This window comes from Plodia interpunctella, chromosome 14, assembly GCF_027563975.2.
Source record: "Plodia interpunctella isolate USDA-ARS_2022_Savannah chromosome 14, ilPloInte3.2, whole genome shotgun sequence".
NCBI lineage: Eukaryota > Metazoa > Arthropoda > Insecta > Lepidoptera > Pyralidae > Plodia > Plodia interpunctella.
In genome coordinates, this window is record NC_071307.1 from 6,454,492 (window position 1) to 6,460,819 (window position 6,328).

General features: G+C 36.9%; 1 long non-coding RNA gene across 1 annotated transcript; it reads left to right on the top strand.

Moving 5' to 3' along the window:
- The first annotated feature begins 4,934 nt into the window (after positions 1 to 4,934).
- Positions 4,935 to 5,388, top strand: LOC128675492 (uncharacterized). The gene is made up of 2 exons (XR_008405286.1): positions 4,935 to 5,133; positions 5,251 to 5,388. It is a non-coding gene; the product is annotated as an uncharacterized LOC128675492 (long non-coding RNA).
- The last annotated feature ends 940 nt before the right edge of the window (positions 5,389 to 6,328 follow it).

Sequence of the window (6,328 nt, forward strand, 5' to 3'; positions counted from 1 at the left end):
GTTGACATCAGCAGGCACATCGTCAATAAAGACAAACGCACGTGTCAACAATCAAGGCTTCTATCAGACAACAATTATATGTGGTCACGGCTATTACTCCACGCATAACGGCCCGGGCCCACATATGCAAGGTACAGAAGTTTAACTCAATCACGAATTCCAAATTCTTTATTAAACTTAGAGCGTGTTCCCATTGCTTAGTTGCGCTGCGACGTTCTCCGTCATGTTGATTGACGGTTTATTTATCAGATTATGGTTCGACGAACTTTGTTATATATATTTATAAAAATAATAAAACGATATCAATAAAATTAAAACTAACTAAATTAAACTTTTTAACTTGCAAATTTAAAAAAAATTACTCACACAAAAAAAAAAAAAATACAAAAATGCCAGTTCCGGAAATTCGTTGTCTTAAGGTAATGCTAAAGGCTGGCAATACTGTTTCTCTGGGTATTTAATTAAAACAATACCTTATTGATTATCTATATGTGTTTATCAATGTAATGTCGCCCCTGTTCAACCTTCTTCAACTTTGCAACATTGCGTCGGAGGCCACTCCAATGTGCATAGGTGTTGACACTGACGTACGTTGTCCATTGACGGAAGTCAAAACAACAGAGCACGACTGAGCATTGGGGCTACGCTCTTACAGGTTAGACCTCAAGACTATTATATAAAACTTCCTAGACAAGTTCTATGATTAGTTAACTCCGTAATAACGTTATTTTTTTCCGTCGACGGACAGATCTCAAATTATAGTTTAGATACGGTGTTTTCGCACCCACACATTTCCGCATTTAATGCCTTAATGATCTGATATTATATTACAATATTGTGACTGGCCGGTCCCGTTGTGAACTAGTCAATGAATACGTTTAATTGGTGAATGAATATAATATGGAGACGTAAATAATGGTTATGCTGTGGGTGTTGACTCGTCTGCAAGGTATATTCCCTCTGCTACTATTTATGTACCTAACGAGCGAACCGCTCAGACTTCGCATGGATGCAATATGTATGTTATATACATATAAAATTTCCTCATGAATCGCTCTAGCTATTAAAAAAACCCCGCATCAAAACCCGCTGCGTAATTTTAAATATCTAAGCATACTTAAACACACACACCGCGGGCGACTATCTTTTATACTATTTGAAATATGTCTTTATGTAGAGGTAGGAAACAATAGACGGATATGTGATGATGAGAAATGATCAACTTTTACTTGAGTATGAAAATTGATGAATACTAGGAGGACTTCGAATTTGAATTTGAAATGTTTTTATTTGAATTGAGAACTAAAATAGTTAGTGGATTGTGTATGAGTCAAGGTGTGGCGGAAATACTTTCATTTCAACAAACATAATCGCAACATGTTAAGAGATAACGAAGAAGATGAAACAAAGGTGTTGGAGGTGGATGAGCGTCCAAAAGAAAATTTTGAAGATTCGGCTGTGATTTTACAACCAGCTGCACTCTTTTGGAATGCTGTTCAGATTTTTACATATAAACGCATGTTTTTAAAAGAAGAACATAGCATAAAATAAAATATTTTGAAGATATTTCTTTAGCAAAAAACTCATAAAGATTGTGGGTGTGAGGATTGTGATTTTAGCTACTATTGCAGGAAAGAAAAGTAGAAGTCTCTGATATATTGAGATCATTTCATCTTCACGATGAAATGATCTCAAATCCAAATCCGAGTGATAAAAAGAACACATCGAGTGAGATGGTAATTTCAACGTGTAGATTTCGAAAGGTTTATTTTTTCGTTTGGTTGTAAAGGTTGCGGATGTGCGCCTTGCGAAAGATATTGAACGATCTCATGATGTTATGTCACGACGCCGGCGCGAGCGCAGCGCGACCCGCGTGGGCGGCCGCTAGTGATGGCCGCGGCTTTGTATCGATAGTCGATATTTCTTCATAAATGTTCCTTATAATTTCAGGAAGCATGTCGTCAACTGAAAGTTGTGCAGATGGAGGAAGTCCAGTCCGAAACCGGATAAAGAAAATGGCTGCAATGATGATTAATTTATATACCAACGTTATCTATTTGCAGCTCAGGACAGGCAGGTTCTTGCAACCAATGTCTGATTAATACCGGAATATAAATGGAATTAATTAAATAAATATATTAGGACAAATTACACAGATTGAGCTAGCCTCAAAGTAATTTCTAGACTTGTGTTATGGGATACTTTTTTTTTGTTTACCCAGGGGAATGCTTGTTACGCACTGAGTCGTTTTGGGGGACGTCACGGGGTCGCTAGGCATTTCACCGCGACGCCCCCCCCGGCCGGCCTTTCGGCCCCGACCTGGGCGGGCAGCAAGCACAAGTGCTAACACCCGCCCCTTACGCCACGCGAGCGCGGCGCGGACCATCAAGCCCACTCCGCACACCAGTCAGAAAGCTGACGGGGGGAGCGGTCACAACACACACAGGACACACACAACAAAATCCTGGGTGTCACAGGGCACCCAAGTCTGCCCCTGTACGGGTGCAAGAGGTGATAGGCAGGTGACACCCACACATTGCACCCGATACAGAGGCAGCCACCCTTCGGCCGCAGAGGACAGGGGGGATCGTCGGCCCCACCGCACCGTGTTCAGCGCCACGGCCGCGCTGTGGTCGCGGAGGACAAAACCCCGCTGGCGGGTGCCGGGTGGCTGGTTGTGTCAGACCAGCCCCCCCGGTTACTAAGCCCCACCATCGCGACAAGATGGGAACCCGTCGGGAGGGTGTTATGGGAAACTAACTCAACGTTACTATATTTTATAACATATACATATATAGATAAACTTTCAAGACCCGAGCCAATTCGAAAAAGATCATTTTCCATCATGACCCGACCGGGAAACGAACCCGGGACCTCTCGGTTCAGAAGCAAGCATTTTACCACTGCGCTGTATGTGCTTGTTTCGACGGGAAAAAAAATAAAATAACTCTTTAAGCGTGACCTTACTGCTCTATTAGTTGCTGCGTCCCTTTCTAAATCTATAGTTTTTTTGCATAAAAACTGTTTTGATTCGTTGACGCTCTTAAGTTCTCATAAAGACTTAGTTAAAGTATTATAAGACTTAGATAAAGTTTACAACATTACAGTTGTAACGTTAATCTTAACATTGTTATTAACAAAATATTTTGAAGCCCAGAATTATACTTATATTATGATATAAGTATAATTCTATATATATACTTATTTTTAAGTTAAAAGTTTACCTTTAGCTGAATATTATTATATTATATTCAAAAAGAAAATGGTCAAAAGTAAGGTTTACATAAGAAATTATTTAACTATATGGATGACACGTGCTGAAGATTTTGGGCTTTTGAGACGTGCTGAAAATTTTCATCGCCAATTCACTCGAAAATATTTTGATGTAGTCCTGCACTAATGCATCTTTCGCCAAACCCTGCACCGTGGCGACAGGCGGGTCACAAACGGTCCCTGGGCAAGCCTTAAAATATATACTTTATACAGTCAACTGTATGTTATGGTACATTTCAACCCTATGCGGCTGTAATAACGATGAGTTTGTTGAGAGATTGTACAGATTGATGTGCTGCCAACTGTACTCACGTTAATGTCTCAAGCCATTTCATTTGCCGGAGCGGCCGTGCACATTCTGTATGGAATGTTTTGTGTGCACTAAGCTTTATTTTAAGGTCTCGATTAATTTAAGTGTGATTTTTCTTTGTGTGATGGAGATTAAACTTACTTTTGTTGTCTAAGTATGGGGCTGCACTTAAATATTCTTTAGTAAAACTTGAAACTGAAAAATATTTTTCATGAAATATCTAAATCCTAGCTAATATTATAAAAGCGAAAGTGAACTTGTTTATTTTGTTTGTTGTTTCTTCACGCGCTGTATCTACTCACAATCTTCTTGATATATTGCACATATAAAGTAGGTACCTTACATTATATTCTATAAAAAACATTTTCTGTGAGAAATCATACAGGCGAAGCCGCGAGCCATAGCTATATGAATAAATGGTTTACCAATGACGTGAATCTCTTTATACTAAGGCGGATTTCGGAAACAAAAAATACCAGCATTGTGAGTAATGAACTATCTTGATCATTTATCAGATTCGACTTTGCTGTGTCATCAGGGAATATTTTTACTCATACTCACAGATATTGAGTTTTATATTAATTATTATAAAGAGGTAAGCGTTTGTGAGTTTGTATGTTTGAGGTGGGCAATCTCCTAAACTACCGAAATGATTTCAAAAATTCTTTCACCATTAAAAAGGTTCATTATCCAAGATTGCTATAGGCTATATTTTATTTTAACATTTCTACGGGAGCGAAGCCCCGGGCAACATCTAGTGTTTTATACCTAATAACCTTATTTTAATATGGCCAGTGGCCTAAAATTAGTTTTCTAATTTAATTATTTTAATTATATTACTTCTTATGCACTATTATGGAGCACTAATAGAGCAAAATATTTTTTTTATATAATTGTTTTAATGAATAATGTTTGTTTGTATATATATCGCTTCATGTACTACTCAACTAATGTTCTTGAAATTTTACATACATGATTTGAAAAGAATCTATGTTCCAACCTTAAAATAAGTAACTTCCGTGGGAAAATGAATACGCGCTCAAAAACTAATTTTGTATAATTTAGTTACTTAGTGTTACGAAGTGTCTGCCTTCAAAGTTTTAGTACTTCAACATTTTTCTTACAAATATGGACCAGCGGAAGTGTGACTTAGTGTGTGTGTATTTGTTCCGCGCAATGAATATGAACTTTAACGCCAGTGCTGTAAATAAATAAATAGATAACATGGCCGCTTCGAAGGTTGTATTGTATGGGATGTTTATTCAAAATCTAAGCAAATAAGTTTGTACTCATATTATAAATACTAGCTTTTGCTCTCTGCTTCATCCATTTGAATATTGTTCATCGCATTTTCTGCTACAACGTAAAGCTTGGTTCGCATGGGCGTTTTTTCAACGCGCATTGGAAATGCGTTATATCCTTTCACAAGGCAATATATAATCGCATTTTGAGCCGTGTGATTGTCACGTTTATAGAAAGCGATAATACGCAAAACATTCATTTACAGATCCCAACAGCTTTAAAAGGATTTGCATAACAATATGTTTTAGGTAAGATTTTGTAGATCTCTTTATAGTTGAAGTTTTATATTACTTGATATTTTTAATTTTTACATTTTCCAGTCTGATTTTATACTATTTGTGCTAATATATTTTTTCTTTTTACAGATATTGTATAGCAACATAGTCAAGGGACAGTAGTCAATATGCTCTCATGATCATGACTCCACCCAGAAAGCACAGACACGAGGCTGTCATTGTGTAACCACGTGAGCTAAGCACAAAATATAGAATGCTCAAATATAATTATTCTTCTATTATTTATATTAAAAAAATTTATTTAGTGCAGTCCTACAGTAATACTAAATTATTTTGTCAATTGTACTATGTTATTGTATGTCAACCAGAACTCAGAGGATTATAAATTTCAAGATTTGTTCGAAGGGCCGACTTTTAAACTCGCGTTGAAATAAAAATTAGTGAACATCCTGTTCATACGACATCGTCTTTTAGCGCATTCTGAGCGCTGTGCTTTGAACGGTAGATAGGATATCGAATGTCACTATCTCGATTACGATAAAAATTTACCAGTATCGGTAGCGTTTTAACGCTCGTGCGAACGAGTTAGATTAATTTGACTTTAAAATATTGCCAAATATTTTCGTCGTGAAAATATATTACCTATATCTGTAATCTGGTTGACCCAAAACTATTACGGATAAGTTTAAACGTAACATTTTAAAAGATTAATAAAATCTAAGTGGCTTGTATAGGCTTTAATAGAGATGCCGCTGTATTTTCGTGTCATGTAGCAGCTATCTGCGCTGTCCATATGTTATAACAGACGTACCTCCTAAACCCCGCCTTCCATTGTTTCGGGGAAGATTATAATAATTTCCTGGCAAAATCAAGGCATTTGGGAATCGATCGGGTACGGTGTTGTTATTAAATCAATGGTTGTATACTGCGACTTGCTATTTTGATACTTGTTATAATTTCCACAAAATGGAAGAGATGTGTGAAAATTAATATAGCTCCGAAAATTATGACTAAATTGCTTCCGCTGTACAGATAAAGTAGATCAAGACTTGGAAGTTTCCAAAACAGTGCAAAAAAAAAAACACAAACAAAGGCAGTGCAGTAGTAAATATAGAAGTTTCCCGATATTTTTATTCTAAACACAAGGATGATTTTTACTACGTCACTTTATTATGACCATAAACTATATTTAGGGCCAAAGTATCAA